Genomic DNA, 11,476 nt, shown 5'->3' with positions numbered 1-11,476 from the left:
TTCAGTTTCTGCCTCTGGGTTCCTGCTCTGAGTTCCTGCCCTGGCTTTTCCTAAGCTGTAAGGTAAAATAAATACTTTCCTCCCCAAGCTGCTTTTGGTTAGTGTTCTGTCGTAGTGATAGAAACATAACTAGGCCATCAGGACCCACCTCTTCTGGATCCTTCAGACACCCACTCCTACACTGTTTGAAGCTCTGGATTGCTCAACCTCCCCTTCCAAGATTCTAGAACTCTGAGATTCATCAAGCAAGGAGTGGCTTCTACTTTTGAACTTTAACAATGTCTGTCATCTTTCTAGGGACCCCCTGGAGGAAATCCCCTGTGCACCCCTGTTTTCTATGCACCCATCTTCTGGTCTGCTGCAATGCTGAGGCCTCATTTATAGATGAAGCCCCTCCTTGGCAAGCAGGTGTTGGCAGGTGCATGGGACAGAGAGGACACCCTGGAGACATTTTCGCTCCCCTCTGAGAAGGGAGCCACTCTGTCTTCCTCCAGGTGTCTTCCAGGACAAAAGGCACTCAGCACCTACCAGTCCCTGCAGCAGACCTTCCTCAGACCCTTTAGTTATCTTTTGTTCATCGGCAAGGAGCCAATTTTCACAGAACAAACTTTGGCCAACCAGCCTGGGCCATGAGCTGTCAAAGGCAGACAAACAGCTCCTGCCTGGCAATGCCAGTCTTCATGCTTCAGACTCTGGGAAAGACCCTACCCGATATGCCTTGTGGCTGGGCCTTGCATGGTCCCCTCTTCTGGTGGTTACTTAGCATGCATGGTAGGAAGTCAGGTTCATTAGTAGCCTTCAATGCAGCGCAAAACCCAGAGGCTAGGTGGTATGCAATGATCCTGAACACACCATCTGGAGCCAGGGTCCAGCAGAGCCAGAAGCAGTTTTATTCTTAGACTTTCTCAATACAAAAGCTAATACAATCTTCTACTGCTTAGGCCAGTTTGAGTTGTTTTCTGTTCCTAGTTTATACACAGAAGTGGAAGAGCTGATGTGCTCTCTCTCTCTCTCTCTCTCTCTCTCTCTCTCTCTCTCTCTTTCTCTCTCTCTCTGTGTGTGTGTGTGTGTACATGTAGAAGTCAAAAGTTGAATTGGCCATGTTTCTCAATTGCATACCACCCTAAAAATTTTTTTTGAAATAAGATCTGTTACTGAAGGTAGAACTTTTCAATTTGGGTAGATGAAAAGTGCCTGGCTGATAAGTCAGGGATCTGTCTGTTTTAGCCTCCCCAGCTCTGAGGTTACAGATGCACAATCCTTTTTATGTAGCTACTGAGGATCAAACTCAGGTCCTTATGCTTGCAAGGCAAGCACTCTACTGAATGAGCCATCTTCCCAGCCCTTGGAGGGAATGGTTACCTTCTACCCTGAGACAGCTCTGAGAAGTTGGAAGAACAAGTACATATGGCAGAAAACTGACCAAGGCACAGGAATATTAAGGGGCTTGGCCTTGCTCACTTTGCTCACTGATGGTAGGCACAGGTCTGAGGTGACTCTGTCCTGATGTTCCAGTCACACTAAGCCACGGTGCCCCTAGAGCTTAGCATATTTTGTGCCTCTGGGTCTGCAGTATACGGAATAGTGCTGGTCCCTAACATATGCCAAATTATTAATCCCAGGTCGCTATGAATATGACCTTATAGGAAATACTATCTTTGCAGATATAAATAACATGAGAACTCCAAGATAAATACATGGATGGCAGTGGAATGTGAACAGGACTCCTTTTCTTCCCCCTCCATATTTTCCCCGTCCCTTCCTCCACTCATCTCCCTCCCCATCCTTTTGAGAAGGGTCTCACTATGCCACCCATGCTGACTTTAGCCTCTTGAGTGCAGGATTTGCAGGCATGAGGCCTAGGCCTGGCCACCAGGTTTTCTTATCAGAAGAAGGAGGAGGAGGCATGGGAGCAACAGTGGGACAGCCATGTGACTTCAGAGGATAGAGAGGATGGGAGGGATGTGTCCCCAAGCCAAGGGATGCCCAGGTTTGTCCACAGTCACTGGAAGCCAGGAAGCAGCTACAAGTCCTGCTACAAGGACTCCAGAGACAGCCAGGCCTGCAGGAGTGAATACATTTCCATAGTTTGCGGTCATTTGGTACAACAGCTCCAGAAAATGGATGTAGAACCGTCACATGCGTTCTGTTAGTCAGGTCCTCAGTCCTCTGCCCTCCCTGGGCTCTCTCACCTCTGCATTTTGGTGCTTGTGGGGAGTTGGTGAGGTTTATGCTTTAAGAGGACAGAGGAGGAGGCTAGAGAGATGGCTCAGAGGTTAAGAGCACTGGCTTCTCTTCCAGAGGTCACGAGTTCAATTCCCAGCAACCACATGATGGCTCACAACCATCCGTAATGAAATCTGGTGCCCTCTTCCCTCTTCTGAGATGCAGGCAAATGTGTAAGTAGAACATTGTATACATAATAAATAAATAAAAATCTAAAAAAAAAAAGGACAGAGGAAGCTTCCACAGCCTTCTTTATCTCTCTGTGTCTTACTCTGGGTTCTGTAGGTCTCAGCTGAAATGCCACCTCCTGCCCAAGTCTCTCTGTGACCCCACCTGCAGTGTTTCTGCACTGCCAGTCAACACAGCTTACTCTCCGTCTACACTGGGACTGGGCATCCCCTAAGGTCATTAGTGCACTTGACTTTGTCAAGTGGTTCCCTTTGCAGCCACACAGACACCTTACAGGTTTTGGGACCTTCACTAATATTTTCTGTGTGAATAAATGAAGGAACTGCTATCTGCTCCATAACTGGACTCCTGCCTCCACAGGGAGAAACACTTTCTCAGAGAAAGTGTGGAATAGCGGGATCACCAGAGGCTGCAGGGGCGGCACTTGCCCCAACACAACTATACCTTGGCATGGTCCCCTGCCCGTGTTGCCAAGGCCCTGTCAGAGGCATGACAAACAGCTTTGCTGATGGCTTATAATGTCAGAGATGATGGAAACAGGGAGGCTACGGCTGAAAGAATGGGTTGGGGACGCTTGTCATAACTTTATTTGTGGGAGGTGAGTTCCTGTCGTCTGGGTGATGGATGGTGGCCAGGCCAGCACAATACAGACCCTGCCACTGCCTCTTTCCCCTCGTTCTAAGCCAAATGACTTTGGGGATGAAAAATGACTTTGCTGGGAGAGCCAAGGGGCGGGGGAATGATGGGAAGGGGCCTGGGTGCTGGCACCTTGGAAGGACTTCTGCTTTGTTCTTGCTAGGAACTGAGTTTTGCCCAGGCTGGCCTCTGTTCTTCTTTTCTTCCCAAGAATATTACTGACAGTAACCCCAGATCCATTGTCTACCGTAGTTCTCAAATACGCCTTACGAAAGATGAGTCCTGGGCTGGAGAAGTGGCTCAGAGGTTAAGAGCACTGGCTGATCTTCTAGAGGTCCTGAGTTCAATTCCCAGCAACCACATGGTGGCTCACAACCATCTGTAATGAGATCTGGTGGCATCCATGCAAGCAGAACACTGAATATATATTAAATGGATAAATCTTTAAAAAATAAAATAATAAATAAATGTAAATATTTAAAAAAGAAAGATGAGTCCTTACACAGATGAGGCTGGAGGAGGGGAACACCGGACAGCCTGGGGGAGGATGTGTAGAGGACTGCCCAGGAGAAGCAGGGTTTATGATGGTCCTTCAAGGGGGAGCTAAAATGTTACTAAGTAGAAGGAAGAATTCCATAACTCCTCCCCAGTCATCCAGCCAATAAAGAGAGTTCTCAAAAGGAGACACACACTCTGTTAGGCGGAAGCAAATTGGTGAAGGGAATGGCCTCTTTGGGAAGGTGTCCAATTTGTGCCACTCCTGTGGCTCTATCACCTTCAGAAATGGACCTTTGGCAAATATGGCTGCCCTGTCAAGCACAAGAAGAAGTAAAATTGGAGTGCCAAGGCTGAGAGAAGATACACACCCAGAACTGGGGAAGTGACACATCTAAAAATTGTCATTAACACAGGTTCAGACATGTACTCCATGAAGGAACAACACCTAAACCTAGGAGGGCGGCTGTTGCAGCAACCAGTTCATCTTGAGGACTTCAGTGATCAGTCATCTGATAAATCTTCTGGTTTCAAAAACTGGGGGTGAGATGGGGGAGCAGGAGCAAATAGCCAATAAATATATGAAAAGATGTTTGACATGCTCAGCTGTCAGGGACACGCAAATCAAAACTGCCTTGAGATTCATCTCACTCCGGTCAGAATGGGTGTCACTGGGAAGGCAAATGATAAGAAGTTGTGGTCAAGATGTGGGGAAAGAGGAACCTTTATTCACTTTTGGTGGGCTATAAAACGGTGCAGCTACTGCAGAAATCAGTGTGGAAGCTTCTCAATAAGATAAAAATAGAATGTCCCTATGACCAGCTGTGCCACTCCTGGGTATATACCCCCAGGACTCTAAGTCACCATGTAGCAGAGGCTTGCATGTCTGTGTTTCTGCTGCACCATCCACAATAGTCGAGCTAGGACCAGCCTCGAAGCCCACCAATAGGAGGCTGCCCAAAGAAAGCGTGGCTACACCCAATTCAGTAGCGCTGAAGAATAAAATGTCTTCCCCTACCAAGGCCCAGGGAAAGAGTATAAGAGCAGCAGGACGGAAGGAGTGTCGCGAAACACGGCCATCCGGGTATGACATGGCTGCTGCAGTCATGAAGGCACAGCATAAGACTGAGCCCTTTGACTTTCCAGCAGGAACAGAGGTCCCATGAGGCCCTGCCCCTTTCTGAGGAGCTAACGACTGTTAATGGCTTCTTGAGGAGGGGGCGTGTTCCTGCGAAGAATGGTCTCAGAGGGAAAGGAAGAGGGACAACAGAGGCTAATGGTTTAGATACAGCAAGAACACACTGTATACATTTATGAAGCTGTCAAAAAAGAAGAAGAAAAAGAAAAAATTGTGTCCTTTGAGAGAAAAATGGGTGAAATTGGAGACCAACATGTTAAGTGAAATAAAAAAGACTTAGAAAGACAAGTTTGCTAGGGCAGTGAGTCGGCTCAGCAGGTAAAGGTGCTTGTGGCCAAGCCGGACAACCCAGGTTCAACTCCTGGGATCCATTTGTTGGAGCTCTGATCTCCATATGTGCTCTGTGGCATGCACGTATACACATGCATGTATACACATATACACATACACAATAAATAAAATGTTTAAAATAAAAATTTGAAAAAAGAAAGACAAACATGCATGCTTTCTCTCACATACCAAACCTAAAGTGTGTGTGTGTGACATCAAAGGTGAAAGGGGACCAATGGGCAGGAAGGAGGGGTCAGAGAAGATAATGGAGCACACAGCATCTAGAGATGAAATTGTAGTGAAACCCATTAGGGTATATAGTGAATATGTGCCGACTTTAAAAAAGATAGCAAAAGAAGGCAACTATTGGAGATAAAAGTACCAGGAATGGAGAAGAAAAACAAAAAGGCTTGTGCCCACTCTTTCTGCTTACCCTGAATCAGTCACTGATCTTTTGTTTTGTTTTGTTTTATTTTGTTTCAAATAGAACCTTGATTTGGAGGGTGGGTCATTTCCCTGTAGATAGCCCAGGGCTACTGTAGCAGCTAGCCATGCAGTCCCAATTGCGGAGTGAGTGATGAGTCTGGAAGAGAAAACAATTTTGCCCAGTGAGATGTGAGGAGTGCTTGCCTAAGGGCTTCCAGAAAAGATTTTGTTGTTTTTCAGAAAGAAAAAGTCCCCTCTTCATTGCTGGACATGGCCACATCTGTGTATAATGTCTGGAGATGTGCCAATCATGCTGTGAACAAGTGCATAAAACTAAGTTCTTACGTTGTCACAGTGGGGAGTGTGGGACAGGCCATGGAGCCATGGAATGAGTGACTCCTACAACTACCATACCTTAGAACTTAGTGTCGCCTTGTTAACCAGAAAGACTGGTATTTCCTTTCTGCAGCCCCAAGGCCTTCCAGCTGATACAAGGAAAAGTAGATTCTGAACTAAGCGACTGTTTTCATAGCTCAGGCTCCTAGAACGGATTATGGAAGCCAAGGGTACAGGATACAGGCTACACAACCCAACAGAACGACCCAAGCCTCGGCTCAGCTACTTGCTAGATGTGTGACTTTGGATATGTCATTTAATGTCTGCAATTTTAGTTTCTGGAGATGAGAGTAATACATCCCAGGGCTCTGACAGCAAAATGGAACAGCCTCTGAGAATGACAGGTGTCCTAGTTTGCTTTCTGTCACTGTGATAAACACCATGACTAAAGGCATTTGGGGAGGAAAGAATTTTGTATTTCTTGTAGTTTATAGTTCATCACTGAAGGAAGCCAGGGCAGGCACTTATGGCAGGGTCTTGAAGTTGGGAACTGAAGCAGAGGCCATGGAGAATGGTTCTTACTGGCTTGCTCTCATGGCTTGCTCAGTTAGCTTTAAATTTTTTTTAATTTAAATTTTATGTGTGTGGATGTTTTGCCTACATATATGTCTGTACACCACGTGAATGCCTGGTGACCACAGAGGCCACAAGAGGAAATTACAGATGATTGTGAGATGCCATGTGAGTGCTGGGACTCAAACCCAGGTTCTCTGGACAAACAGCAAGTTCTGTTAGTCACTGAGCCACCTCTCTAGTACCTCAACTTGCTTTTTTCATACAACCCAGGGCCACATGCAAGGGACGACAGCACCCGCAGTGGCCTGGTCCTTGCAGGATCGATAATTGGTCATTGTGAGAAACATCTTCTGTGCTCTTGGCTGAGAATGTGACTAGCTGCTCCAGGTTCCTCCCCTGACTTCTCTGTAATGATGGACCGTAACCTGGAACTCTTTGTCCCTAGTAGCTTTTGTCAGGGTGTTTTCTCATAGCATCATGGAGGGAAACCAGGACTGTGTGTGTGTGTGTGTGTGTGTGTGTGTGTGTGTGTGTGTGTGTGTGTGTGTGTGTGTGTATGCAGAGGCTTTCAATACAGGTTTAAAAGGAAAAAAGTATTGACAGTAACAACATATGTCATGCACATTCTACTAGCTAGGTTTTTTGTCATCTTGACATACGTTAGGATTACCTAGGAGGAGGGAACCTCACTTGAGAAAATGCCTCCATCAGATTGGCTTGCAGCAAAGTCTGTAGGAGCATTTTCTTGATCAATGATTGGCCACCTACAGCTCAGCTTGCTTTCTCGACTTTTATACAACTCAGGACCCGAACCCAGTGAATGAAGCCACCGGCTTTTAGTCTAGGTCCTTCCTACATTCATTAACACAGTATCAAGACAATCTCCACACACATACTCAACGTCATCTACAGCATCCCTCACTGAGACCTGCTGGGGAACACAGAGGTCCTTGTGGTCACAGAGAAACACTAGGGAAACCAGGAATGTTAAACACCAGTGTTGTCTCTTCAAAGGAAGAAATGTATAACTTATTTTCTGCCCAGAAGGCTGGGATTGGATGTGGTTTATAACCTGGTGACCTGTGCTGTCTGTAGGCCAGGCTACACCTGACTCCCCAAGACTCTTATCATAAGCACTGTTTCTCAGTCATTAGAACCCATCTCTATGGAAGATGTCACATGTACATTGAAAAGAGTTTCAGTGTAATCATGTCTTAAGCTTTGTTGTACACACAGGACAGAGTTAATTATCATTAGGAAACTTTTATCCAAAATTGATCTGTGCTTCAATATGCCTAAAATAAACTGCTTGGTGTCAGACTCTAGAAGTTTGAGCCAACACTGGTCTCATGCGGACTGAAACTCTGCTGGCTGTGATGTTTTCAGAGATCCCCCACAGAGACCCTCTTCTCAGGTGAGTCTAGATTGTGTCAAATTGATAATTAAAACTAGCCATCACACACCCCATGCCTGTTGTAAAGTTGGACTCACCTGAGGCCCATGCGTCCAAGCCTAGCACATAGCACTGGTGGATAGGCAGGGTTGGAGGTCTTGGCATCCCATGCCTGGGTCAGGGGGAGTAGGGATGTGCTAGAGGAGTCAGATACAGTATCCTAGCACTAGTATCCTGGGCACCATAGCATCCAGAGTGTGGCCATGCTGATATTCCTGTGGCAGAGGGGATTTCCCTCTTGACTAAGGCTGCTTGGATGATGTATTAGCTATTTTTCTGTTGCTGTGATAAAATGCCACAACCCATGGGCAGCTTGACAAAGAGAGGGTTTATTTGGTCTTACACTTCCAGAGAGAGAGTCCAGATGGCAGAGCAGGCATGGCAGCAGCAATGGGAAGATGACTGGCCACATTCCCATCCACATGCAGGAAGCAGAAAGAACAAACTAGAAGTGGGGCCAGGCTACAAATTCTCAAAGCCCACCCCCAGTGACATACATCTTCCAGCATGGCTTCATGACCTCAAAAAGTTACATAATCCTCCCCACCCCAAACAGCACTACTAAGTGGGCACCAAGTGTTCAGGGACATGAGCTTATTGGGGACATTCCTCACTCAAACCACCACAAACCTCTTGAGCAACTAAATTGTTCTGCACCGCAAAGTCCTTGACAGCAGGTCAGAGGTGTCACTTAAGAAGGACATCAAAGGCAGAAGGTGCCATCATTCATTCACTCCCACTGGGACTTCTCCACCATGCAGACGGCAGACAAGCAAGCTGTGGGCCACCTGCTTTCCTTGGTGCTCCTTGCTCTGACTCTCCAGTTCTGAGGATGCTCTGGGATGTGCTGGGCGCTCCAGTTCCTGTAGTCAAGGGTGCATATTAGGTTGCAGCTGATTTCACCCCTCTCTGGACCCAGCTTCTGGGAGCCATGCCTCCCCAGCCTGCCCTTTGCGGTCCCCAACAGAGTAATCATGCTGGTACTTGGCTTCATCTCTCTGGACATACTTAATTAGGCTACAGGTAGAACCCTGACCAAATCGAAAGGCATTGGCCACTTTCCACTGCTCATTCATTCATTTGGAGGCAGAGCCACATGTATCCCAACCTAGCCTCAAGTTCAAAATGTAGCTGAAAATGACACTGAACGTGATCTTCCAGACTCCTCCGCCAGAGTGCTGGGATTACAACACCGAAGCCAGTTTTGTGCAGTACTGAGGATAAAACTCAGGACCTTGTGCATTCTAGGCAAGCACTCTACCAATTGAGCTACACCCCTAGCTTTTTCCACTGTATTTTCCAAACCAGGAGCTGAGCCAATCTCTTTCCAAGCCATACCCCATGAGACTTAAATCCAGAAGCTACTGGTAGTTAAGTCCCCCACTCTGTGGAAGGAGTCAGAGTCTCATATGAGAGTAAGGAAAGTGTATGGGCCTGGTACCTCTGACTTGCACCTGCTTTTGGAGGTCAAAGGGCATCAGGACTCTCATTATTCCTTAGACACTCGAGTGATCATGTTCTCCTTTTGCCTTAACTAATTCCAGTTGAATTTCTGCCATAAGGACAGAAATGGACCCTGGAGAACATGATCCTGGGCCCTTGCTGCTCTCTCTACTTGCCTGTCTGTCTGCCCTGAGGAAGGCTTTGTGAAGCCATGCCATCCTGCCCATGTCCTACCTTGAGCCAGACACTGGGTACGCCCAGAGCCATGGTACAACCTCAGTGCATTTCTCCCCACTCACTCTGCGTTATCTCACTTGCTTGTGAGGTGCTGCTCAGCAGACGAAATGTACTTACCTCCTGAGCTCTCATCTCCAGATCATGGTAGAGCCATGTTGACTTCTATGTTAAGTCAGCATCTTCATTGCTGTGACCTGAAAGGTGCACATTAAGGGAAGAAAGATTTATTCTGACTATAATTTCAAAGGCTTCGGTCCAGGTCAGTCAGTCATTTCTGGGCTGTGGTGAAGTTCAACATCATGAAGGGAGGGTGCTGGGAAGTCAAGCTGTTGGCCTCATAGAGCCAGACACAGAGCATGCCAGCATTAGCCGGTGTCTTTTTTTTCTTCCTCTTTTGCTTCATCTGAGCCCCCATTCTACTGGATGGTGCCATCTACATTCACAGTGGGCCTCCCAGGTAACTAATTGTCTCTGCAAACTACAGACACACCTAGAGGAGTGTTTAGTAATCTCCCAGATGCTTCTTAATTCAACCAAATTTGCATTTAAGATCACAGTGAGTATCAGGATTATATATTTAAAAAACCCGTTTGGGTGATGGGTGTCAGAAGTGATACTTCAAAAAACCCCCTTGAGTTGGGTATGGTGGTGCAAGCCTTTAATCCTAGCACGTGGGAGGCAGAGGCAGGTGGATCTCAGCCTTGTCTACTTAATGAGTTTACAAAGCCAGCTAAGGCTACACACAGAGAGACCTTGTCAAACAAACAAACAAGCCAGTCAGAATAAGTGTGCTGAAAAGTTTCATGTCAACTTGAGATAGGCTAAAGTCCTCTCAGAGGAAGGAACTTCAATTAAGAAAATGCCTCCATAAGATTGGATTATAGACAGGCCTGTAAGGCATTTTCTTAACTAGTGATTCCTGGGGGAAGGCCCAGCCCATTGTAGGTGGAGCTATCCCTGAGCTGGTGGTCCTGGGTGCTGTAAGAAATCAGGTAGAGCAAGCCATAGAGAGCAAGCTAGTAAGCAGCACCCCTCCATGGCCGATGCCTCAGCTCCTGCCTCCAAGTTCCTGCCCTGTTTGAGTTCCTGTCCTGACTTCCTTTGATGATGAACAGTGATGTGGAAGTGTAATCCAAACAAACTCTTTCCTCCTCAAGTTGCTATTTTAATTAATTTTAATGTTTTTTTGAATGTATGTGGGGGTTGAGGAAGCACATGAGACATGGCAGAAACATACTTGTGGCAGTCAGAGAACAACTTTTGGGAATCAGTTCTATTTTGTGGGTCCTGGGATCTGTAGCATGTTTTTTTCTTTTGGGCCACCAACCAGCTCCCAAATCATGACAGTCTTCTTATTAGTTATGAATGCTCGGCCTTATCTTAGCTCTTATTTTAATCTGTTCCTCTTTATCTACATTTGCCTTTGGCTTTTTACCTTCTTTCTTTCCGTATATCATACTTTCCTGCTGTCTCCATGTCTGACTGGCTGGTGGCCTCCTGGCTTCTGGTCCCAGGCAGGTCCCTCTTTCTCCTCATTCTCTTCTCTCTCTTCTTTCTTCTTTTCTCTGCCTCCTAGCCTAGCTTTCTTCTCCTATTTATTCTCTTTGCTTGCCATCCCAGCCTATCCTTTCTCTGCGTAGCTACAGGCTGTTCAGCTCTTTATTAGACCAATCAGGTGGCTTAGGCAGGCAAGGTGAAACAAATGTAACACATCTTCACATCTTTAACAAAGGCAGCAGAAACAAAAGTAACACACCCTTCATAACTAAAGTAATATTTCCCAATAAACAAATGTTAGCACATCTTTACATAGTTAAATATTCTACAACAGGGATCCAACTCATGTCATCAGGTTTGGTGGCAGACACCTTTACCGTCTCAGACACCTGAGCCATCTCTCTGGCTCCTTGGTCTTTTTTTAATAAAGACACTGTTCTGGTTGGTGTTATTTATTTATTTATTTATTTATTTATTTCACAAGATCTGTCTTT

This window comes from Cricetulus griseus, chromosome 6, assembly GCF_003668045.3.
Source record: "Cricetulus griseus strain 17A/GY chromosome 6, alternate assembly CriGri-PICRH-1.0, whole genome shotgun sequence".
NCBI classification, from domain to species: domain Eukaryota; kingdom Metazoa; phylum Chordata; class Mammalia; order Rodentia; family Cricetidae; genus Cricetulus; species Cricetulus griseus.
The sequence above is the reverse complement of the archived record's forward strand: the minus strand, read 5'-3'. Positions refer to the sequence as shown.